The following is a 27,500-nucleotide window of genomic DNA, read 5'->3' as shown; positions in this document are numbered from 1 at the left end:
AAAAGTCGTGGCTTTGATATCGCAAAACCTTTCACATATAAAGAAAAGGAGGAACACATTTGGCGGTAAAGTTGGCGGGAAAAATTGTCTTGGTATGAAATCAATAGAGATCAATCGAGCCGTTCGACCACACAGACCGTTTCTGGTCCTTGGACCGGAACTTGTCCCAAGAACGTTTCTGACCAGTCCCTTAAATGGTTAGACGCATAGATTTAGTCAATTAACGTGTGTTCGTTTTTTTTTATCGAAGTGTTCATCTCTCCCAATGTGAAATGACTTGTCATGTAGCTGGAAGTATATTAGACTTTTTAGTTTTTTACAAATCCATTATGTGATTTTATTGTTGGGGAGAAAGAAAAAACACTATAACATGATGAAATACCACAATGTTTTTTTCAACTACTATTTCAAAGTTAATGATATTTAAATTGGTCCGAAAACCAAACACACCTTCCTGGATAAGGAATAAAGAGAGGTCTGTACCACAGGAAGAGTGAGTGCTGGAACGGTAATAATGAGATGTTATCGCGAGGCTATACATCGTCGCGATACATTATCTCGTGTGAAACAGCCCTGCTGAAACAAACTGCGGCAGATAACTGCGTCTGTTCCGACACACAGAACCATAAATCTTCTCATACACACACACACACACACACACACACACACACACACACACACACACACACACACACACACACACACACACACACACACACACACACACACACACAGACACAGACACACACACACAGACACAGACACAGACACAGACACAGACACACAGACAGACAGACACACAGACACACACACACACACACACACAGATAGACACACACACACACACACACACACACACACACACACACAGACACAGACACACACACACACACACACACACACACACACACACACACACACACACACACACACACACACACACACACACACAGACACAGACACAGACACAGACACACACACACACACACACACACACACACACACACACACACACACACACACACACACACACACAGACACACACACACACACACACAGACACAGACACAGACACACACACACACACACACACACAGACAGACAGACAGACAGACAGACAGACAGACAGACAGACAGACAGACAGACAGACAGACAGACAGACAGACAGACAGACAGACACACCCAAACGGATACAATTATCCAATGATGATCATCAGATGTATTTACTAATCCAAAATGTCCTTGTTGTAGCTGATAGTCCTATTCTATTGTCGATGGTCCCCCATGATAAATGGCTTCACGAAGCAGGGTTGGTTAATTACGCATTACAGACCGAGATAAGTCTGGAGTCTGTTACAGATAGAAGTGATTGTATCTGTTGAAGAGAAAGAGTGTGTGTGTGTTTCAAGTTTTAATTAATGTCACATGCACAAGAACAGTTCAATACCATACTATATACAGGGTCAGTTAATACCATACTATATACAGGGTCAGTTAATACCATACTATATACAGGGTCAGTTAATACCATACTATATACAGGGTCAGTTAATACCATACTATATACAGGGTCAGTTAATACCATACTATATACAGGGTCAGTTAATACCATACTATATACAGGGTCAGTTAATACCATACTATATACAGGGTCAGTTAATACCATACTATATACAGGATCAGTTAATACCATACTATATACAGGGTCAGTTAATACCATACTATATACAGGGTCAGTTAATACCATACTATATACAGGGTCAGTTAATACCATACTATATACAGGGTCAGTTAATACCATACTATATACAGGGTCAGTTAATACCATACTATATACAGGGTCAGTTAATACCATACTATATACAGGGTCAGTTAATACCATACTATATACAGGGTCAGTTAATACCATACTATATACAGGGTCAGTTAATACCATACTATATACAGGGTCAGTTAATACCATACTATATACAGGGTCAGTTAATACCATACTATATACAGGGTCAGTTAATACCATACTATATACAGGGTCAGTTAATACCATACTATATACAGGGTCAGTTAATACCATACTATATACAGGGTCAGTTAATACCATACTATATACAGGGTCAGTTAATACCATACTATATACAGGGTCAGTTAATACCATACTATATACAGGGTCAGTTAATACCATACTATATACAGGGTCAGTTAATACCATACTATATACAGGGTCAGTTAATACCATACTATATACAGGGTCAGTTAATACCATACTATATACAGGGTCAGTTAATACCATACTATATACAGGGTCAGTTAATACCATACTATATACAGGGTCAGTTAATACCATACTATATACAGGGTCAGTTAATACCATACTATATACAGGGTCAGTTAATACCATACTATATACAGGGTCAGTTAATACCATACTATATACAGGGTCAGTTAATACCATACTATATACAGGGTCAGTTAATACCATACTATATACAGGGTCAGTTAATACCATACTATATACAGGGTCAGTTAATACCATACTATATACAGGGTCAGTTAATACCATACTATATACAGGGTCAGTTAATACCATACTATATACAGGGTCAGTTAATACCATACTATATACAGGAGGTTAATACCATACTATATACAGGGTCAGTTAATACCATACTATATACAGGGTCAGTTATACCATACTATATACAGGGTCAGTTAATACCATACTATATACAGGGTCAGTTAATACCATACTGGAGGTAGATATATATACAGGGTCAGTTAATACCATACTATATACAGGGTCAGTTAATACCATACTATATACAGGGTCAGTTAATACCATACTATATACAGGGTCAGTTAATACCATACTATATACAGGGTCAGTTAATACCATACTATATACAGGGTCAGTTAATACCATACTATATACAGGGTCAGTTAATACCATACTATATACAGGGTCAGTTAATACCATACTATATACAGGGTCAGTTAATACCATACTATATACAGGGTCAGTTAATACCATACTATATACAGGGTCAGTTAATACCATACTATATACAGGGTCAGTTAATACCATACTATATACAGGGTCAGTTAATACCATACTATATACAGGGTCAGTTAATACCATACTATATACAGGGTCAGTTAATACCATACTATATACAGGGTCAGTTAATACCATACTATATACAGGGTCAGTTAATACCATACTATATACAGGGTCAGTTAATACCATACTATATACAGGGTCAGTTAATACCATACTATATACAGGGTCAGTTAATACCATACTATATACAGGGTCAGTTAATACCATACTATATACAGGATCAGTTAATACCATACTATATACAGGGTCAGTTAATACCATACTATATACAGGGTCAGTTAATACCATACTATATACAGGGTCAGTTAATACCATACTATATACAGGATCAGTTAATACCATACTATATACAGGGTCAGTTAATACCATACTATATACAGGGTCAGTTAATACCATACTATATACAGGATCAGTTAATACCATACTATATACAGGGTCAGTTAATACCATACTATATACAGGGTCAGTTAATACCATACTATATACAGGGTCAGTTAATACCATACTATATACAGGGTCAGTTAATACCATACTATATACAGGGTCAGTTAATACCATACTATATACAGGGTCAGTTAATACCATACTATATACAGGGTCAGTTAATACCATACTATATACAGGGTCAGTTAATACCATACTATATACAGGGTCAGTTAATACCATACTATATACAGGGTCAGTTAATACCATACTATATACAGGGTCAGTTAATACCATACTATATACAGGGTCAGTTAATACCATACTATATACAGGGTCAGTTAATACCATACTATATACAGGGTCAGTTAATACCATACTATATACAGGGTCAGTTAATACCATACTATATACAGGGTCAGTTAATACCATACTATATACAGGGTCAGTTAGTACCACACTATATACAGGGTCAGTTAATACCATATACAGGGTCAGTTAGTACCACACTATATACAGGGTCAGTTAATACTATATACAGGGTCAGTTAATACCATACTATATACAGGGTCAGTTAATACCATACTATATACAGGGTCAGTTAATACCATACTATATACAGGGTCAGTTAATACCATACTATATACAGGGTCAGTTAATACCATACTATATACAGGGTCAGTTAATACCATACTATATACAGGGTCAGTTAATACCATACTATATACAGGGTCAGTTAATACCATACTATATACAGGGTCAGTTAATACCATACTATATACAGGGTCAGTTAATACCATACTATATACAGGGTCAGTTAGTACCATACTATATACAGGGTCAGTTAATACCATACTATATACAGGGTCAGTTAATACCATACTATATACAGGGTCAGTTAATACCATACTATATACAGGGTCAGTTAGGTACCATACTATATACAGGGTCAGTTAATACCATACTATATACAGGGTCAGTTAATACCATACTATATACAGGGTCAGTTAATACCATACTATATACAGGGTCAGTTAATACCATACTATATACAGGGTCAGTTAATACCATACTATATACAGGGTCAGTTAATACCATACTATATACAGGGTCAGTTAATACCATACTATATACAGGGTCAGTTAATACCATACTATATACAGGGTCAGTTAATACCATACTATATACAGGGTCAGTTAATACCATACTATATACAGGGTCAGTTAGTACCATACTATATACAGGGTCAGTTAATACCATACTATATACAGGGTCAGTTAATACCATACTATATACAGGGTCAGTTAATACCATACTATATACAGGGTCAGTTAATACCATACTATATACAGGGTCAGTTAATACCATACTATATACAGGGTCAGTTAATACCATACTATATACAGGGTCAGTTAATACCATACTATATACAGGGTCAGTTAATACCATACTATATACAGGGTCAGTTAATACCATACTATATACAGGGTCAGTTAATACCATACTATATACAGGGTCAGTTAATACCATACTATATACAGGGTCAGTTAGACCATACTATATACAGGGTCAGTTACACCATACTGGATATACAGGTAGATATGTATAGGGGTACTAGACAGGGATACTGGAGTGATGGAGGTAGATATATATAGGGGTAAGGAGACAGGGATACTGGAGTGATGGAGGTAGATATGTATAGGGGTATAGGAGACAGGGATACTGGAGTGATGGAGGTAGATATATATAGTTAAGGAGACAGGGATACTGGAGTGATGGAGGTAGATATGTATATATACAGGGATACTGGAGTGATGGAGGTAGATACTATATAGGGGTAAGGAGACAGGGATACTGGAGTGATGGAGGTAGATATGTATAGGGGTAGGAGACAGGGATACTGGAGTGATGGAGGTAGATATGTATACCATACTATATACAGGGATACTGGAGTGATGGAGGTAGATATATATAGGGGTAAGGAGACAGGGATACTGGATGATGGAGGTAGATATGTATACTTATACAGGGATACTGGAGTGATGGAGGTAGATACTATATAGGGGTAAGTTAGACAGGGATACTGGAGTGATGGAGGTAGATATACTATAGGGGTCAGTTAGACAGGGATACTGGATATGGAGGGATATGTATAATACCATACAGGGATACTGGAGTGATGGAGGTAGATATATATAGGGGTAAGGAGACAGGGATACTGGATGATGGAGGTAGATATGTATGTTAGGAGACAGGGATACTGGATGATGGAGGTAGATATGTATATTAGGAGACAGGGATACTGGAGTGATGGAGGTAGATATATATATTACAGGGACAGGGATACTGGAGTGATGGAGGTAGATATGTATAGGGGTAGGAGACAGGGATACTGGAGTGATGGAGGTAGATATGTATGTTAGGAGACAGGGATACTGGAGTGATGGAGGTAGATATGTATAGGGTCAGTTAATACCAGACAGGGATACTGGAGTGATGGAGGTAGATATATATAGGGGTAAGGACAGGGATACTGGAGTGATGGAGGTAGATATATATGTTAGGTGACAGGGATACTGGAGTGATGGAGGTAGATATGTATAGGGGTACAGGGTCAGGGATACTGGAGTGATGGAGGTAGATATGTATAGGGGTTAATACCAGACAGGGATACTGGAGTGATGGAGGTAGATATGTATAGGGGTAAGGAGACAGGGATACTGGAGTGATGGAGGTAGATATATATAGGGTCAGTTAAGGAGACAGGGATACTGGAGTGATGGAGGTAGATATATATAGGGTAAGGAGACAGGGATACTGGAGTGATGGAGGTAGATATGTATAGGGGTAAGGTGACAGGGATACTGGATGATACAGGTAGATATGTATGTTAGGGTCAGACAGGGATACTGGATGATGGAGGTAGATATATATACAGGGTAGGTGACAGGGATACTGGAGTGATGGAGGTAGATATATATAGGGGTAAGGAGACAGGGATACTGGAGTGATGGAGGTAGATATGTATGTTAGGTGACAGGGATACTGGAGTGATGGAGGTAGATATGTATACAGGGTCAGGTAACAGGGATACTGGATGATGGAGGTAGATATACTATAGGGGTAAGGAGACAGGGATACTGGAGTGATGGAGGTAGATATATATACAGGGTGACAGGGATACTGGAGTGATGGAGGTAGATATGTATAGGGGTAAGGAGACAGGGATACTGGAGTGATGGAGGTAGATATATATAGGGGTCAGAACAGGGATACTATGATGGAGGGTAGATATACTATAGGGGTAAGGAGACAGGGATACTGGACTGATGGAGGTAGATATATATAGGGGTAAGGAGACAGGGATACTGGAGTGATGGAGGTAGATATGTATGGGTAGGTGACAGGGATACTGGATGATGGAGGTAGATATGTATAGGGGTAAGGAGACAGGGATACTGGAGTGATGGAGGTAGATATATATAGGGGTAAGGAGACAGGGATACTGGAGTGATGGAGGTAGATATAATACCAGGGTGACAGGGATACTGGAGTGATGGAGGTAGATATGTATAGGGTAAGGAGACAGGGATACTGGAGTGATGGAGGTAGATATGTATAGGGGGAAGGAGACAGGGATACTGGAGTGATGGAGGTAGATATATATAGGGGTAAGGAGACAGGGATACTGGAGTGATGGAGGTAGATATGTATGTTAGGAGACAGGGATACTGGAGTGATGGAGGTAGATACAATATGTATATTAGGTGACAGGGATACTGGAGTGATGGAGGTAGATATGTATAGGGGTAGGTGACAGGGATACTGGAGTGATGGAGGTAGATATGTATAGGGGTAAGGTGACAGGGATACTGGAGTGATGGAGGTAGATATGTATGTTAGGTGACAGGGATACTGGAGTGATGGAGGTAGATATGTATAGGGTAGGAGACAGGGATACTGGAGTGATGGAGGTAGATATGTATGTTAGGTGACAGGGATACTGGAGTGATGGAGGTAGATATGTATAGGGGTAGGGAGACAGGGATACTGGAGTGATGGAGGTAGATATGTATAGGGGTAAGGAGACAGGGATACTGGAGTGATGGAGGTAGATATGTATAGGGGTAAGGAGACAGGGATACTGGAGTGATGGAGGTAGATATGTATGTTAGGTGACAGGGATACTGGAGTGATGGAGGTAGATATATATAGGGGTAAGGAGACAGGGATACTGGAGTGATGGAGGTAGATATGTATAGGGGTAAGGAGACAGGGATACTGGAGTGATGGAGGTAGATATGTATAGGGGTAAGGAGACAGGGATACTGGAGTGATGGAGGTAGATATGTATAGGGGTAAGGAGACAGGGATACTGGAGTGATGGAGGTAGATATATATAGGGGTAAGGAGAACAGGGATACTGGAGTGATGGAGGTAGATATGTATAGGGGTAAGGAGACAGGGATACTGGAGTGATGGAGGTAGATATGTATAGGTGACAGGGATACTGGAGTGATGGAGGTAGATATGTATAGGGGTAAGGAACAGGGATACTGGAGTGATGGAGGTAGATATGTATAGGGGTAAGGTGACAGGGATACTGGAGTGATGGAGGTAGATATGTATAGGGGTAAGGAGACAGGGATACTGGAGTGATGGAGGTAGATATGTATATAGGGTAAGGAGACAGGGATACTGGAGTGATGGAGGTAGATATGTATAGGGGTAAGGAGACAGGGATACTGGAGTGATGGAGGTAGATATGTATAGGGGTAGGAGACAGGGATACTGGAGTGATGGAGGTAGATATGTATGGGGTAAGGAGACAGGGATACTGGAGTGATGGAGGTAGATATGTATAGGGGTAAGGAGACAGGGATACTGGAGTGATGGAGGTAGATATGTATAGGGGTAGGAGACAGGGATACTGGAGTGATGGAGGTAGATATGTATAGGGGTAAGGAGACAGGGATACTGGAGTGATGGAGGTAGATATGTATAGGGGTAGGAGACAGGGATACTGGAGTGATGGAGGTAGATATGTATGTTAGGTGACAGGGATACTGGAGTGATGGAGGTAGATATATATAGGGGTAAGGAGACAGGGATACTGGAGTGATGGAGGTAGATATGTATAGGGGTAAGGAGACAGGGATACTGGAGTGATGGAGGTAGATATGTATAGGGGTAAGGAGACAGGGATACTGGAGTGATGGAGGTAGATATGTATGTTAGGAGACAGGGATACTGGAGTGATGGAGGTAGATATATATAGGGGTAAGGAGACAGGGATACTGGAGTGATGGAGGTAGATATGTATAGGGGTAGGAGACAGGGATACTGGAGTGATGGAGGTAGATATATATAGGGGTAAGGAGACAGGGATACTGGAGTGATGGAGGTAGATATGTATGTTAGGAGACAGGGATACTGGAGTGATGGAGGTAGATATGTATAGGGGTAAGGAGACAGGGATACTGGAGTGATGGAGGTAGATATGTATAGGGGTAAGGAGACAGGGATACTGGAGTGATGGAGGTAGATATGTATGTTAGGTGACAGGGATACTGGAGTGATGGAGGTAGATATGTATAGGGGTAAGGAGACAGGGATACTGGAGTGATGGAGGTAGATATGTATGTTAGGTGACAGGGATACTGGAGTGATGGAGGTAGATATATATGTTAGGGTGACAGGGATACTGGAGTGATGGAGGTAGATATGTATAGGGGTAAGGAGACAGGGATACTGGAGTGATGGAGGTAGATATGTATAGGGGTAAGGAGACAGGGATACTGGAGTGATGGAGGTAGATATATATAGGGGTAAGGAGACAGGGATACTGGAGTGATGGAGGTAGATATGTATAGGGGTAAGGTGACAGGGATACTGGAGTGATGGAGGTAGATATGTATAGGGGTAAGGTGACAGGGATACTGGAGTGATGGAGGTAGATATGTATAGGGGTAAGGAGACAGGGATACTGGAGTGATGGAGGTAGATATGTATAGGGGTAAGGAGACAGGGATACTGGAGTGATGGAGGTAGATATATATAGGGGTAAGGAGACAGGGATACTGGAGTGATGGAGGTAGATATGTATAGGGGTAAGGAGACAGGGATACTGGAGTGATGGAGGTAGATATGTATAGGGGTAAGGAGACAGGGATACTGGAGTGATGGAGGTAGATATATATAGGGGTAAGGAGACAGGGATACTGGAGTGATGGAGGTAGATATGTATAGTTAAGGAGACAGGGATACTGGAGTGATGGAGGTAGATATGTATAGGGGTAAGGAGACAGGGATACTGGAGTGATGGAGGTAGATATGTATAGGTGACAGGGATACTGGAGTGATGGAGGTAGATATGTATAGGGGTAAGGAGACAGGGATACTGGAGTGATGGAGGTAGATATGTATAGGGGTAAGGTGACAGGGATACTGGAGTGATGGAGGTAGATATGTATAGGGGTAAGGAGACAGGGATACTGGAGTGATGGAGGTAGATATGTATAGGTGACAGGGATACTGGAGTGATGGAGGTAGATATGTATGTTAGGTGACAGGGATACTGGAGTGATGGAGGTAGATATGTATAGGGGTAAGGAGACAGGGATACTGGAGTGATGGAGGTAGATATGTATAGGGGTAAGGAGACAGGGATACTGGAGTGATGGAGGTAGATATGTATAGGGGTAAGGTGACAGGGATACTGGAGTGATGGAGGTAGATATGTATAGGGGTAAGGAGACAGGGATACTGGAGTGATGGAGGTAGATATGTATAGGGGTAAGGTGACAGGGATACTGGAGTGATGGAGGTAGATATGTATAGGGGTAAGGAGACAGGGATACTGGAGTGATGGAGGTAGATATGTATAGGGGTAGGAGACAGGGATACTGGAGTGATGGAGGTAGATATGTATAGGGGTAAGGAGACAGGGATACTGGAGTGATGGAGGTAGATATGTATAGGGGTAAGGAGACAGGGATACTGGAGTGATGGAGGTAGATATATATAGTTAAGGAGACAGGGATACTGGAGTGATGGAGGTAGATATGTATAGGGGTAAGGAGACAGGGATACTGGAGTGATGGAGGTAGATATGTATGTTAGGAGACAGGGATACTGGAGTGATGGAGGTAGATATGTATAGGGGTAAGGGTGACAGGGATACTGGAGTGATGGAGGTAGATATGTATAGGGGTAAGGAGACAGGGATACTGGAGTGATGGAGGTAGATATATATAGGGGTAAGGAGACAGGGATACTGGAGTGATGGAGGTAGATATGTATAGGGGTAAGGAGACAGGGATACTGGAGTGATGGAGGTAGATATGTATGTTAGGAGACAGGGATACTGGAGTGATGGAGGTAGATATGTATGTTAGGTGACAGGGATACTGGAGTGATGGAGGTAGATATATATAGGGGTAAGGAGACAGGGATACTGGAGTGATGGAGGTAGATATGTATAGGGGTAAGGAGACAGGGATACTGGAGTGATGGAGGTAGATATGTATAGGGGTAAGGAGACAGGGATACTGGAGTGATGGAGGTAGATATGTATAGGGGTAAGGAGACAGGGATACTGGAGTGATGGAGGTAGATATGTATAGGGGTAAGGAGACAGGGATACTGGAGTGATGGAGGTAGATATGTATGTTAGGTGACAGGGATACTGGAGTGATGGAGGTAGATATATATAGGGGTAAGGAGACAGGGATACTGGAGTGATGGAGGTAGATATGTATAGGGGTAAGGAGACAGGGATACTGGAGTGATGGAGGTAGATATGTATGTTAGGTGACAGGGATACTGGAGTGATGGAGGTAGATATGTATAGGGGTAAGGAGACAGGGATACTGGAGTGATGGAGGTAGATATGTATGTTAGGTGACAGGGATACTGGAGTGATGGAGGTAGATATGTATGTTAGGAGACAGGGATACTGGAGTGATGGAGGTAGATATGTATGTTAGGTGACAGGGATACTGGAGTGATGGAGGTAGATATGTATGTTAGGTGACAGGGATACTGGAGTGATGGAGGTAGATATGTATGTTAGGTGACAGGGATACTGGAGTGATGGAGGTAGATATGTATAGGGGTAGGTGACAGGGATACTGGAGTGATGGAGGTAGATATGTATGTTAGGTGACAGGGATACTGGAGTGATGGAGGTAGATATGTATAGGGGTAAGGAGACAGGGATACTGGAGTGATGGAGGTAGATATGTATAGGGGTAAGGAGACAGGGATACTGGAGTGATGGAGGTAGATATATATAGGGGTAAGGAGACAGGGATACTGGAGTGATGGAGGTAGATATGTATAGGGGTAAGGAGACAGGGATACTGGAGTGATGGAGGTAGATATGTATAGGGGTAAGGAGACAGGGATACTGGAGTGATGGAGGTAGATATGTATAGGGGTAAGGAGACAGGGATACTGGAGTGATGGAGGTAGATATGTATGTTAGGTGACAGGGATACTGGAGTGATGGAGGTAGATATATATAGGGGTAAGGAGACAGGGATACTGGAGTGATGGAGGTAGATATGTATGTTAGGAGACAGGGATACTGGAGTGATGGAGGTAGATATGTATGTTAGGTGACAGGGATACTGGAGTGATGGAGGTAGATATGTATAGGGTAAGGAGACAGGGATACTGGAGTGATGGAGGTAGATATGTATAGGGGTAAGGAGACAGGGATACTGGAGTGATGGAGGTAGATATGTATAGGGGTAGGAGACAGGGATACTGGAGTGATGGAGGTAGATATATATAGGGTAGGAGACAGGGATACTGGAGTGATGGAGGTAGATATGTATGTTAAGGTGACAGGGATACTGGAGTGATGGAGGTAGATATGTATAGGGGTAAGGAGACAGGGATACTGGAGTGATGGAGGTAGATATGTATAGTTAGGAGACAGGGATACTGGAGTGATGGAGGTAGATATATATAGGGGTAAGGAGACAGGGATACTGGAGTGATGGAGGTAGATATGTATAGGGGTAAGGAGACAGGGATACTGGAGTGATGGAGGTAGATATGTATAGGGGGAGTAAGGTGACAGGGATACTGGAGTGATGGAGGTAGATATGTATAGGGGTAAGGAGACAGGGATACTGGAGTGATGGAGGTAGATATGTATAGGGGTAAGGAGACAGGGATACTGGAGTGATGGAGGTAGATATGTATAGGGGTAAGGAGACAGGGATACTGGATGGTGATATGAGGTAGATATGTATAGGGGTAAGGTGACAGGGATACTGGAGTGATGGAGGTAGATATGTATGTTAGGTGACAGGGATACTGGAGTGATGGAGGTAGATATGTATAGGGGTAAGGTGACAGGGATACTGGAGTGATGGAGGTAGATATGTATAGGGGTAGGAGACAGGGATACTGGAGTGATGGAGGTAGATATATATGTTAGGTGACAGGGATACTGGAGTGATGGAGGTAGATATGTATGTTAGGTGACAGGGATACTGGAGTGATGGAGGTAGATATGTATAGGGGTAAGGAGACAGGGATACTGGAGTGATGGAGGTAGATATGTATGTTAGGTGACAGGGATACTGGAGTGATGGAGGTAGATATGTATAGGGGTAAGGAGACAGGGATACTGGAGTGATGGAGGTAGATATATATAGGGGTAAGGAGACAGGGATACTGGAGTGATGGAGGTAGATATGTATGTTAGGTGACAGGGATACTGGAGTGATGGAGGTAGATATGTATGTTAGGTGACAGGGATACTGGAGTGATGGAGGTAGATATGTATGTTAGGTGACAGGGATACTGGAGTGATGGAGGTAGATATGTATGTTAGGTGACAGGGATACTGGAGTGATGGAGGTAGATATATATGTTAAGGTGACAGGGATACTGGAGTGATGGAGGTAGATATATATGTTAGGTGACAGGGATACTGGAGTGATGGAGGTAGATATGTATAGGGGTAAGGAGACAGGGATACTGGAGTGATGGAGGTAGATATGTATAGGTGACAGGGATACTGGAGTGATGGAGGTAGATATGTATAGGGGTAAGGAGACAGGGATACTGGAGTGATGGAGGTAGATATATATAGGGGTAGGAGACAGGGATACTGGAGTGATGGAGGTAGATATGTATAGGGTAGGAGACAGGGATACTGGAGTGATGGAGGTAGATATATATAGGGGTAAGGAGACAGGGATACTGGAGTGATGGAGGTAGATATGTATAGGGGTAAGGAGACAGGGATACTGGAGTGATGGAGGTAGATATGTATAGGGGTAAGGAGACAGGGATACTGGAGTGATGGAGGTAGATATGTATGTTAGGTGACAGGGATACTGGAGTGATGGAGGTAGATATGTATAGGGTAAGGAGACAGGGATACTGGAGTGATGGAGGTAGATATGTATAGGGGTAAGGAGACAGGGATACTGGAGTGATGGAGGTAGATATGTATAGGGGTAAGGAGACAGGGATACTGGAGTGATGGAGGTAGATATGTATGTTAGGTGACAGGGATACTGGAGTGATGGAGGTAGATATGTATAGGGGTAAGGAGACAGGGATACTGGAGTGATGGAGGTAGATATGTATAGGGGTAAGGAGACAGGGATACTGGAGTGATGGAGGTAGATATGTATAGGGGTAAGGTGACAGGGATACTGGAGTGATGGAGGTAGATATGTATAGGGGTAGGTGACAGGGATACTGGAGTGATGGAGGTAGATATGTATGTTAGGAGACAGGGATACTGGAGTGATGGAGGTAGATATGTATAGGGGTAAGGAGACAGGGATACTGGAGTGATGGAGGTAGATATATATAGGGGTAAGAGACAGGGATACTGGAGTGATGGAGGTAGATATGTATAGGGGTAAGGAGACAGGGATACTGGAGTGATGGAGGTAGATATATATAGGGGTAAGGAGACAGGGATACTGGAGTGATGGAGGTAGATATGTATGTTAGGTGACAGGGATACTGGAGTGATGGAGGTAGATATATATAGGGGTAAGGAGACAGGGATACTGGAGTGATGGAGGTAGATATGTATAGGGGTAAGGAGACAGGGATACTGGAGTGATGGAGGTAGATATGTATAGGGGTAAGGGGACAGGGATACTGGAGTGATGGAGGTAGATATGTATAGGGGTAAGGAGACAGGGATACTGGAGTGATGGAGGTAGATATATATAGGGGTAAGGAGACAGGGATACTGGAGTGATGGAGGTAGATATGTATGTTAGGTGACAGGGATACTGGAGTGATGGAGGTAGATATGTATAGGGGTAAGGAGACAGGGATACTGGAGTGATGGAGGTAGATATGTATAGGGGTAAGGAGACAGGGATACTGGAGTGATGGAGGTAGATATATATAGGGGTAAGGAGACAGGGATACTGGAGTGATGGAGGTAGATATATATAGGGGTAAGGAGACAGGGATACTGGAGTGATGGAGGTAGATATGTATAGGGGTAAGGAGACAGGGATACTGGAGTGATGGAGGTAGATATGTATAGGGGTAGGAGACAGGGATACTGGAGTGATGGAGGTAGATATGTATGTTAGGTGACAGGGATACTGGAGTGATGGAGGTAGATATGTATAGGGGTAAGGAGACAGGGATACTGGAGTGATGGAGGTAGATATGTATGTTAGGTGACAGGGATACTGGAGTGATGGAGGTAGATATGTATAGGGGTAAGGAGACAGGGATACTGGAGTGATGGAGGTAGATATGTATGTTAGGTGACAGGGATACTGGAGTGATGGAGGTAGATATGTATAGGGGTAAGGAGACAGGGATACTGGAGTGATGGAGGTAGATATGTATAGGGGTAAGGTGACAGGGATACTGGAGTGATGGAGGTAGATATGTATAGGGGTAAGGAGACAGGGATACTGGAGTGATGGAGGTAGATATGTATAGGGGTAAGGAGACAGGGATACTGGAGTGATGGAGGTAGATATGTATGTTAGGTGACAGGGATACTGGAGTGATGGAGGTAGATATGTATGTTAGGAGACAGGGATACTGGAGTGATGGAGGTAGATATGTATAGGGGTAAGGAGACAGGGATACTGGAGTGATGGAGGTAGATATGTATGTTAGGAGACAGGGATACTGGAGTGATGGAGGTAGATATGTATAGGGGTAAGGAGACAGGGATACTGGAGTGATGGAGGTAGATATGTATGTTAGGAGACAGGGATACTGGAGTGATGGAGGTAGATATGTATAGGGGTAAGGAGACAGGGATACTGGAGTGATGGAGGTAGATATGTATAGGGGTAAGGACAGGGATACTGGAGTGATGGAGGTAGATATGTATAGGGGTAAGGAGACAGGGATACTGGAGTGATGGAGGTAGATATGTATGTTAGGTGACAGGGATACTGGAGTGATGGAGGTAGATATATATAGGGGTAAGGAGACAGGGATACTGGAGTGATGGAGGTAGATATGTATAGTTAGGTGACAGGAATATTGGAGTGATGGAGTTAGATATGTATAGGGGTAGGAGACAGGGATACTGGAGTGATGGAGGTAGATATGTATAGGGGTAAGGAGACAGGGATACTGGAGTGATGGAGGTAGATATGTATAGGGGTAAGGAGACAGGGATACTGGAGTGATGGAGGTAGATATATATAGGGGTAAGGAGACAGGGATACTGGAGTGATGGAGGTAGATATGTATAGGGGTAAGGTGACAGGGATACTGGAGTGATGGAGGTAGATATGTATAGGGGTAAGGAGACAGGGATACTGGAGTGATGGAGGTAGATATGTATGTTAGGAGACAGGGATACTGGAGTGATGGAGGTAGATATGTATAGGGGTAAGGAGACAGGGATACTGGAGTGATGGAGGTAGATATGTATAGGGGTAAGGAGACAGGGATACTGGAGTGATGGAGGTAGATATGTATGTTAGGTGACAGGGATACTGGAGTGATGGAGGTAGATATATATAGGGGTAAGGAGACAGGGATACTGGAGTGATGGAGGTAGATATGTATAGGGGTAGGACAGGGATACTGGAGTGATGGAGGTAGATATGTATAGTTAGGAGACAGGGATACTGGAGTGATGGAGGTAGATATGTATAGGGGTAGGTGACAGGGATACTGGAGTGATGGAGGTAGATATGTATAGGGGTAAGGAGACAGGGATACTGGAGTGATGGAGGTAGATATGTATAGGGGTAAGGAGACAGGGATACTGGAGTGATGGAGGTAGATATGTATAGGGGTAAGGTGACAGGGATACTGGAGTGATGGAGGTAGATATGTATAGGGGTAAGGTGACAGGGATACTGGAGTGATGGAGGTAGATATGTATAGGGGTAAGGAGACAGGGATACTGGAGTGATGGAGGTAGATATGTATAGGTGACAGGGATACTGGAGTGATGGAGGTAGATATGTATAGGGGTAAGGTGACAGGGATACTGGTGTGATGGAGGTAGATATGTATGTTAGGTGACAGGGATACTGGAGTGATGGAGGTAGATATGTATGTTAGGAGACAGGGATACTGGAGTGATGGAGGTAGATATGTATATAGGGGTAGGAGACAGGGATACTGGAGTGATGGAGGTAGATATGTATAGGGGTAAGGAGACAGGGATACTGGAGTGATGGAGGTAGATATGTATAGGGGTAAGGAGACAGGGATACTGGAGTGATGGAGGTAGATATGTATAGGGGTAAGGAGACAGGGATACTGGAGTGATGGAGGTAGATATGTATGTTAGGAGACAGGGATACTGGAGTGATGGAGGTAGATATGTATAGGGGTAAGGAGACAGGGATACTGGAGTGATGGAGGTAGATATGTATAGGGGTAAGGAGACAGGGATACTGGAGTGATGGAGGTAGATATGTATAGGGTAAGGAGACAGGGATACTGGAGTGATGGAGGTAGATATGTATAGGGGTAAGGAGACAGGGATACTGGAGTGATGGAGGTAGATATATATAGGGGTAAGGAGACAGGGATACTGGAGTGATGGAGGTAGATATGTATGTTAGGAGACAGGGATACTGGAGTGATGGAGGTAGATATATATAGGGGTAAGGAGACAGGGATACTGGAGTGATGGAGGTAGATATATATAGGGGTAAGGAGACAGGGATACTGGAGTGATGGAGGTAGATATGTATGTTAGGAGACAGGGATACTGGAGTGATGGAGGTAGATATGTATAGGGGTAGGAGACAGGGATACTGGAGTGATGGAGGTAGATATATATAGGGGTAAGGAGACAGGGATACTGGAGTGATGGAGGTAGATATGTATAGGGGTAAGGAGACAGGGATACTGGAGTGATGGAGGTAGATATGTATAGGGGTAAGGGGACAGGGATACTGGAGTGATGGAGGTAGATATGTATAGGGGTAAGGAGACAGGGATACTGGAGTGATGGAGGTAGATATGTATAGGGGTAAGGAGACAGGGATACTGGAGTGATGGAGGTAGATATGTATAGGGGTAAGGAGACAGGGATACTGGAGTGATGGAGGTAGATATGTATAGGGGTAAGGAGACAGGGATACTGGAGTGATGGAGGTAGATATGTATGTTAGGAGACAGGGATACTGGAGTGATGGAGGTAGATATATATAGGGGTAAGGAGACAGGGATACTGGAGTGATGGAGGTAGATATGTATGTTAGGTGACAGGGATACTGGAGTGATGGAGGTAGATATGTATAGGGGTAAGGTGACAGGGATACTGGAGTGATGGAGGTAGATATGTATAGGGGTAAGGAGACAGGGATACTGGAGTGATGGAGGTAGATATGTATAGGGGTAAGGAGACAGGGATACTGGAGTGATGGAGGTAGATATGTATAGGGGTAGGTGACAGGGATACTGGAGTGATGGAGGTAGATATGTATGTTAGGTGACAGGGATACTGGAGTGATGGAGGTAGATATATATAGGGGTAAGGAGACAGGGATACTGGAGTGATGGAGGTAGATATGTATAGGTGACAGGGATACTGGAGTGATGGAGGTAGATATGTATAGGGGTAAGGAGACAGGGATACTGGAGTGATGGAGGTAGATATGTATGTTAAGGAGACAGGGATACTGGAGTGATGGAGGTAGATATGTATAGGGGTAGGAGACAGGGATACTGGAGTGATGGAGGTAGATATGTATAGGGGTAAGGAGACAGGGATACTGGAGTGATGGAGGTAGATATGTATAGGGGTAAGGAGACAGGGATACTGGAGTGATGGAGGTAGATATGTATAGTTAAGGAGACAGGGATACTGGAGTGATGGAGGTAGATATGTATAGGGGTAAGGAGACAGGGATACTGGAGTGATGGAGGTAGATATGTATGTTAGGAGACAGGGATACTGGAGTGATGGAGGTAGATATGTATAGGGGTAAGGAGACAGGGATACTGGAGTGATGGAGGTAGATATGTATGTTAGGTGACAGGGATACTGGAGTGATGGAGGTAGATATGTATAGGGGTAAGGAGACAGGGATACTGGAGTGATGGAGGTAGATATGTATAGGGGTAAGGAGACAGGGATACTGGAGTGATGGAGGTAGATATGTATGTTAGGAGACAGGGATACTGGAGTGATGGAGGTAGATATGTATAGGGGGTAAGGAGACAGGGATACTGGAGTGATGGAGGTAGATATGTATAGGGGTAAGGAGACAGGGATACTGGAGTGATGGAGGTAGATATATATAGGGGTAAGGAGACAGGGATACTGGAGTGATGGAGGTAGATATGTATAGGGGTAAGGAGACAGGGATACTGGAGTGATGGAGGTAGATATGTATAGGGGTAAGGAGACAGGGATACTGGAGTGATGGAGGTAGATATGTATAGGGGTAAGGAGACAGGGATACTGGAGTGATGGAGGTAGATATGTATAGGGGTAAGGAGACAGGGATACTGGAGTGATGGAGGTAGATATGTATGTTAGGTGACAGGGATACTGGAGTGATGGAGGTAGATATGTATAGGGGTAAGGAGACAGGGATACTGGAGTGATGGAGGTAGATATATATAGGGGTAAGGTGACAGGGATACTGGAGTGATGGAGGTAGATATGTATGTTAGGTGACAGGGATACTGGAGTGATGGAGGTAGATATGTATGTTAGGAGACAGGGATACTGGAGTGATGGAGGTAGATATGTATAGGGGTAAGGAGACAGGGATACTGGAGTGATGGAGGTAGATATATATAGGGGTAAGGAGACAGGGATACTGGAGTGATGGAGGTAGATATGTATAGGGGTAAGGAGACAGGGATACTGGAGTGATGGAGGTAGATATGTATGTTAGGAGACAGGGATACTGGAGTGATGGAGGTAGATATGTATAGGGGTAAGGAGACAGGGATACTGGAGTGATGGAGGTAGATATGTATAGGGGTAAGGAGACAGGGATACTGGAGTGATGGAGGTAGATATGTATAGGGGTAAGGAGACAGGGATACTGGAGTGATGGAGGTAGATATGTATAGGGGGAAGGAGACAGGGATACTGGAGTGATGGAGGTAGATATGTATAGGGGTAAGGAGACAGGGATACTGGAGTGATGGAGGTAGATATGTATAGGGGTAAGGAGACAGGGATACTGGAGTGATGGAGGTAGATATGTATAGGGGTAAGGAGACAGGGATACTGGAGTGATGGAGGTAGATATGTATAGGGGTAAGGAGACAGGGATACTGGAGTGATGGAGGTAGATATGTATAGGGGTAAGGGGACAGGGATACTGGAGTGATGGAGGTAGATATATATAGGGGTAAGGGGACAGGGATATTGGAGTGATGGAGGTAGATATATATAGGGGTAAGGAGACAGGGATACTGGAGTGATGGAGGTAGATATGTATAGGGGTAAGGAGACAGGGATACTGGAGTGATGGAGGTAGATATGTATGTTAGGAGACAGGGATACTGGAGTGATGGAGGTAGATATATAGGGGTAAGGAGACAGGGATACTGGAGTGATGGAGGTAGATATATATAGGGGTAAGGAGACAGGGATACTGGAGTGATGGAGGTAGATATATATAGGGGTAAGGAGACAGGGATACTGGAGTGATGGAGGTAGATATGTATAGGGGTAAGGAGACAGGGATACTGGAGTGATGGAGGTAGATATGTATAGGGGTAAGGAGACAGGGATACTGGAGTGATGGAGGTAGATATGTATAGGGGTAAGGAGACAGGGATACTGGAGTGATGGAGGTAGATATGTATAGGGGTAAGGAGACAGGGATACTGGAGTGATGGAGGTAGATATGTATGTTAGGTGACAGGGATACTGGAGTGATGGAGGTAGATATGTATAGGGGTAAGGAGACAGGGATACTGGAGTGATGGAGGTAGATATATATAGGGGTAAGGAGACAGGGATACTGGAGTGATGGAGGTAGATATGTATAGGGGTAAGGAGACAGGGATACTGGAGTGATGGAGGTAGATATGTATGTTAGGTGACAGGGATACTGGAGTGATGGAGGTAGATGTGTGTGTGTGTGTGTGCGTGTGAGAGCGTGTGTGTGTGTGTGTGTGTGCGCGAGTGCGAGTGTGCGTGAGTGCGTGTGCGTGTGAGTGCGTGTGCGTGAGCGAGTGCGTGTGCGTGTGTGCGAGTGTGTGTGTGTGTGTGTGTGTGTGTGCAGCCTTGTTCTGCTGGTCCTGTCAGTTAGTCCTTATTCTTCCTTTCTTCTCCTTTCTGTCTTTTTCTCTGTCAGAACATTCTGAGGGTGACACACACACACACACACACACACACACACACACACACACACACACACACACACACACACACACACACACACACACACACACACACACACACACATCACACACACACACATGCACACGCAAGGGCACGCACGACCAACGCACACACACGCTGCCTGTCGCCTTTACCAGACAGGAAACAAGCTATTGCCTTCACGCACCGACAAATCTTTGAAGGAAGTGTGTGTGTGTGTGTTTGTGTGTCGAAGCTTTGACGGCTCTTGTCAGAAACACATCACAACACGGAATAACACAAATCTTATCAGCATATTAAGCAGGGTTGTACGGTTGGTGTGTGTGTGTGTGTGTGTGTGTGTGTGTGTGTGTGTGTGTGTGTGTGTGTGTGTGTGTGTGTGTGTGTGTGTGTGTGTGTGTGTGTGTGTGTGTGTGTGTGTGTGTGTGTGTGTGTGTGTGTGTGTCTTTGACGGCTCTTGTCAGAAACACATCACAACACGGAATAACACAAATCTTATCAGCATATTAAGCAGGGTTGTGGTTGGTGTGTGTGTGTGTGTGTGTGTGTGTGTGTGTGTGTGTGTGTGTGTGTGTGTGTGTGTGTGTGTGTGTGTGTGTGTGTGTGCGTGCGTGCGTGCGTGCGTGTGTGTGTGTGTGTGTGTGTGTGTGTGTGTGTGTGTGTGTGTGTGTGTGTGTGTGTCTGTGTGTGTGTGTGTGTGTGTGTGTGTGTGTGTGTGTGTGTCTTTAGGTCTCGAGCTGACTGAAACGTCTGGGATTGATCCGTGAAGAGCACACTTCTCCAGCTTGCCGGTGCCCACTGAAGTCGGTTTACGATTCCGAACTGCATTCAGGTCAAGACCCTGGTGAGGACGACGAGCACCCAAACGAGCTTCCCTTGGACGGTGTCTGACAGTTTGTGCAGAAATTATTTGGTTGTGTAAACCCACAGTTTCCTCAGCTGTCCGGTTGGATGGTCTCGGACGATCCCTCAGGTGAAGAAGCCGGATGTGGAGGTCCTGGGCTGGCGTGGTTGTGCTGCCAAATTCTCTAAAACGACATTGCAGGTGGCTAATGGTAGAAAAATTAATATTCAACCCTCTGGCAACAGCTCTGGTGAATATTCCTGTAGTTAGCACACCAATTGCACGCTCCCTGAAAAGTTGAGATATATGTGGCAATGTGTTGCGTGATCAAACCGCACATTTTAGCATGGCCTTGTATTGTCCCCAGCACAAGGTGCACCTGTGTAATGATGATGCTGTTTAATAATAAGCTTCTTGATATGCCACACTTATCTTGGCAAAGGAGAAATGCTCATTAACAGGGATGTAAACAAATTTGCGCATTACATTTTTGAGAAATATGGAACATTTCTGGGATCTTTTATTTCATCTCACGAAACACGGGACCAACACTTCACATCTTGGATTTATATTTGAGTTCAGTTAATATCTGTTCCCAAACATTTAAAAAGGGAAACCATTGAGTAGAGATGGAGTCCTCCAGACAATAATTTCCCTTAATCGTAATATTCTGTTCACCTCACTCTTTGCTGATAAATAAAGTACAGGTTCCGTGGCTGAGGGAGAGGAGGTTCTATAGTGACGGAGAGGAGGTTCTGTAGTGAGGGAGAGGAGGTTCCAGAGTGAGGGAGAGGAGGTTCTGTAGTGAGGGAGAGGAGGTTCCAGAGTGAGGGAGAGGAGGTTCTGTAATGAGGGAGAGGAGGTTCCAGAGTGAGGGAGAGGAGGTTCCAGAGTGAGGGAGAGGAGGTTCCAGAGTGAGGGAGAGGAGGTTCCAGAGTGAGGGAGAGGTGGTCCCGTACTGAGGGAGAGGAGGTTTAGTAGTGAAGGAGAGGAGGTTCCAGAGTGAGGGAGAGGAGGATCAGTAGTGAGGGAGAGGAGGATCTGTATTGAGGGAGAGTAGGTTCCAGAGTGAGGGAGAGGCGGATCTGTATTGAGGGAGAGGAGGTTCTGTATTGAGGGAGAGGAGGTTCCAGAGTGAGGGAGAGGAGGTTCTGTATTGAGGGAGAGGAGGTTCCAGAGTGAGGGAGAGGAGGTCCTGTATTGAGGGAGAGGAGGTTCCAGAGTGAGGGAGAGGCGGATCTGTATTGAGGGAGAGGAGGTTCTGTATTGAGGGAGAGGAGGTTCCAGAGTGAGGGAGAGGAGGTTCCAGAGTGAGGGAGAGGAGGTTCAGTAGTGAGTGAGGAGGTTCCAGAGTGAGGAGAGGTGTTCTTTATTGAGGAGAGGAGGTTCCAGAGTGAGGGAGAGGAGGTTCTGTAGTGAGGGAGAGGAGGTTCAGTAGTGAGGGAGAGGTTCCAGCGTGAGGGAGAGGAGGTTCAGTAGTGAGGGAGAGGTTCCAGAGTGAGGGAGAGGAGGTTCTGTAGTGAGGGAGAGGAGATTCCAGAGTGAGGGAGAGGAGGTTCAGTAGTGAAGGGAGAGGAGGTTCTGTATGGAGGGAGAGGAGGTTCCAGCGTGAGGGAGAGGAGGTTCAGTAGTGAGGGAGAGGTTCCAGAGTGAGGGAGAGGAGGATCTGTAGTGAGGGAGAGGAGGTTTGAGTGCGTATATGAGTTAGTTCGTACGTGTTTCTCGACCTGTCTTGGGAATTCCCCTTCAACTTCTTCTGACAGGAAACACACACTTCATCTTCCCCTGCTCTCTGATGGACATTCAGCTGTTCATTTATGCACATATTAATACATCGTTACTGACCACTTCTAAATATTTTATTACCAGGACACTGTACAGAGAGCTTCTAAACCAGTCTGTGACAACGAGCCAAGACCTGTTCTGTTCGTTACCAGGACACTGTACAGAGAGCTTCTAAACCAGTCTGTGACAACGAGCCAAGACCTGTTCTGTCCGTTACCAGGACACTGTACAGAGAGCTTCTAAACCAGTCTGTGACAACGAGCCAAGACCTGTTCTGTTCGTTACCAGGACACTGTACAGAGAGCTTCTAAACCAGTCTGTGACAACGAGCCAAGACCTGTTCTGTTCGTTACCAGGACACTGTACAGAGAGCTTCTAAACCAGTCTGTGACAACGAGCCAAGACCTGTTCTGTTCGTTACCAGGACACTGTACAGAGAGCTTCTAAACCAGTCTGAGATAACGAGCCAAGACCTTTTCTGTCCGTTACCATGACACTGTACTGATGGGTTTAGCAACTCTCTGTAATAGCCGGGCCTTTTCGACCCATTGGAAAGTAAAGGGGATCTGTTGGGGTTGTAGTCAGCACGTTCTGGCTACTAGGCCTAGTTTCTCGTTAGTGTGGGAGCAAGATGTACATATGGTGAGAAACATAATACTGTACCAAAAGAGAAAGATACACATAGAGTGCATTTGCTATTCTGGTAAAATGCATTGTCTATTGTATAGGACAGGAAGCCAAAGTAAGGCCATGAGAGCATAGGACAGCTGGACATACCAAGGTAAGAGGGACATACAAAGGAGGGGATCAGCCAAATGACCAACGGATGGACTATAGACATAGGGCATATATTTTTAGGACATGAAGAGAAGAGACCCATAGTCTACTAGTCCTAATAAGGACAGACATACCAAAGAACACACCAAGCTAAACTTAAGGGGCCCATAGGATAAAATGGGCATGTCTTATTTTTGGGACATGAAGAGGTCCTGCCACCATTATAACTTGACTGAAAGCAGATATGGGCGTTATTGGGCGTGAACAAGCAGGAAGCACAGATTGGGATATAATGGTGGCAGATGGACTGAGGGAAGTAACTTCATTTGCATGTGGGATGGACTCATATGCTGTGTGTGTATAAAAACAGAGCCAGTGCTCTGGAAAAGGGTGTGTTCCGCGGACCATCTAGGCTTCTGATACGTTTGTATTAAAAGCCTATATTGAATTCACAGGTTCTTGTAAGTGTTATATTTTGTAACGATCCTCCACGACATTAGTTATTTAGCTTAGTCCAGTACTAGGTATAATCTCTTCAATCCAGTACTAGGTATAATCTCTTCAATCCAGTACTAGGTATAATCTCTTCAGTCCAGTACTAGGTATAATCTCTTCAGTCCAGTACTAGGTATAATCTCTTCAGTCCAGTACTAGGTATAATCTCTTCAGTCCAGTACTAGGTATAATCTCTTCAGTCCAGTACTAGGTATAATCTCTTCAATCCAGTACTAGGTATAATCTCTTCAGTCCAGTACTAGGTATAATCTCTTCAGTCCAGTACTAGGTATAATCTCTTCAGTCCAGTACTAGGTATAATCTCTTCAGTCCAGTACTAGGTATAATCTCTTCAGTCCAGTACTAGGTATAATCTCTTCAATCCAGTACTAGGTATAATCTCTTCAGTCCAGTACTAGGTATAATCTCTTCAATCCAGTACTAGGTATAATCTCTTCAGTCCAGTACTAGGTATAATCTCTTCAGTCCAGTACTAGGTATAATCTCTTCAATCCAGTACTAGGTATAATCTCTTCAATCCAGTACTAGGTATAATCTCTTCAGTCCAGTACTAGGTATAATCTCTTCAATCCAGTACTAGGTATAATCTCTTCAGTCCAGTACTAGGTATAATCTCTTCAATCCAGTACTAGGTATAATCTCTTCAATCCAGTACTAGGTATAATCTCTTCAATCCAGTACTAGGTATAATCTCTTCAGTCCAGTACTAGGTATAATCTCTTCAGTCCAGTACTAGGTATAATCTCTTCAATCCAGTACTAGGTATAATCTCTTCAGTCCAGTACTAGGTATAATCTCTTCAGTCCAGTACTAGGTATAATCTCTTCAGTCCAGTACTAGGTATAATCTCTTCAGTCCAGTACTAGGTATAATCTCTTCAGTCCAGTACTAGGTATAATCTCTTCAGTCCAGTACTAGGTATAATCTCTTCAATCCAGTACTAGGTATAATCTCTTCAATCCAGTACTAGGTATAATCTCTTCAGTCCAGTACTAGGTATAATCTCTTCAATCCAGTACTAGGTATAATCTCTTCAGTCCAGTACTAGGTATAATCTCTTCAATCCAGTACTAGGTATAATCTCTTCAATCCAGTACTAGGTATAATCTCTTCAGTCCAGTACTAGGTATAATCTCTTCAGTCCAGTACTAGGTATAATCTCTTCAGTCCAGTACTAGGTATAATCTCTTCAGTCCAGTACTAGGTATAATCTCTTCAGTCCAGTACTAGGTATAATCTCTTCAGTCCAGTACTAGGTATAATCTCTTCAGTCCAGTACTAGGTATAATCTCTTCAATCCAGTACTAGGTATAATCTCTTCAGTCCAGTACTAGGTATAATCTCTTCAATCCAGTACTAGGTATAATCTCTTCAGTCCAGTACTAGGTATAATCTCTTCAGTCCAGTACTAGGTATAATCTCTTCAATCCAGTACTAGGTATAATCTCTTCAATCCAGTACTAGGTATAATCTCTTCAGTCCAGTACTAGGTATAATCTCTTCAGTCCAGTACTAGGTATAATCTCTTCAGTCCAGTACTAGGTATAATCTCTTCAGTCCAGTACTAGGTATAATCTCTTCAATCCAGTACTAGGTATAATCTCTTCAGTCCAGTACTAGGTATAATCTCTTCAATCCAGTACTAGGTATAATCTCTTCAATCCAGTACTAGGTATAATCTCTTCAATCCCAGTACTAGGTATAATCTCTTCAGGCCAGTACTAGGTATAATCTCTTCAATCCAGTACTAGGTATAATCTCTTCAATCCAGTACTAGGTATAATCTCTTCAATCCAGTACTAGGTATAATCTCTTCAATCCAGTACTAGGTATAATCTCTTCAATCCAGTACTAGGTATAATCTCTTCAGTCCAGTACTAGGTATAATCTCTTCAATCCCAGTACTAGGTATAATCTCTTCAATCCAGTACTAAGTAGAATCTCTTCAGTCCAGTACTAGGTATAATCTCTTCAATCCAGTACTAGGTATAATCTCTTCAATCCAGTACTAGGTATAATCTCTTCAATCCAGTACTAGGTATAATCTCTTCAATCCAGTACTAGGTATAATCTCTTCAATCCAGTACTAGGTATAATCTCTTCAATCCAGTACTAGGTATAATCTCTTCAATCCAGTACTAGGTATAATCTCTTCAGTCCAGTACTAGGTATAATCTCTTCAATCCAGTACTAGGTATAATCTCTTCAATCCAGTACTAGGTATAATCTCTTCAATCCAGTA

At 43.5% G+C, this 27,500-nt stretch overlaps 2 long non-coding RNA genes across 7 annotated transcripts; both read left to right on the top strand.

Annotated features, from left to right (window-relative positions):
* The first annotated feature begins 7,993 nt into the window (after window positions 1-7,993).
* On the top strand, window positions 7,994-20,934 carry LOC127908046 (uncharacterized). The gene is made up of 5 exons (XR_008066040.1): window positions 7,994-8,063; window positions 9,820-10,104; window positions 16,777-16,896; window positions 19,648-20,105; window positions 20,617-20,934. It is a non-coding gene; the product is annotated as an uncharacterized LOC127908046 (long non-coding RNA).
* LOC127908050 (uncharacterized) lies at window positions 10,947-15,344 on the top strand. 6 transcript variants are annotated; one of them, XR_008066048.1, is made up of 3 exons: window positions 10,947-11,240; window positions 11,729-12,053; window positions 15,160-15,344. It is a non-coding gene; the product is annotated as an uncharacterized LOC127908050 (long non-coding RNA). The 6 variants fall into 6 exon arrangements; XR_008066050.1 differs by lacking the exon at window positions 15,160-15,344 and adding an exon at window positions 14,836-14,912; XR_008066051.1 differs by lacking the exon at window positions 15,160-15,344 and adding an exon at window positions 13,915-14,155 and having other exon boundaries at window positions 11,729-12,010.
* Window positions 20,935-27,500: the final 6,566 nt, after the last annotated feature.

This window comes from Oncorhynchus keta, chromosome 16, assembly GCF_023373465.1.
Source record: "Oncorhynchus keta strain PuntledgeMale-10-30-2019 chromosome 16, Oket_V2, whole genome shotgun sequence".
NCBI lineage: Eukaryota > Metazoa > Chordata > Actinopteri > Salmoniformes > Salmonidae > Oncorhynchus > Oncorhynchus keta.
This window is presented reverse-complemented; position numbering and strand designations above follow the sequence as displayed.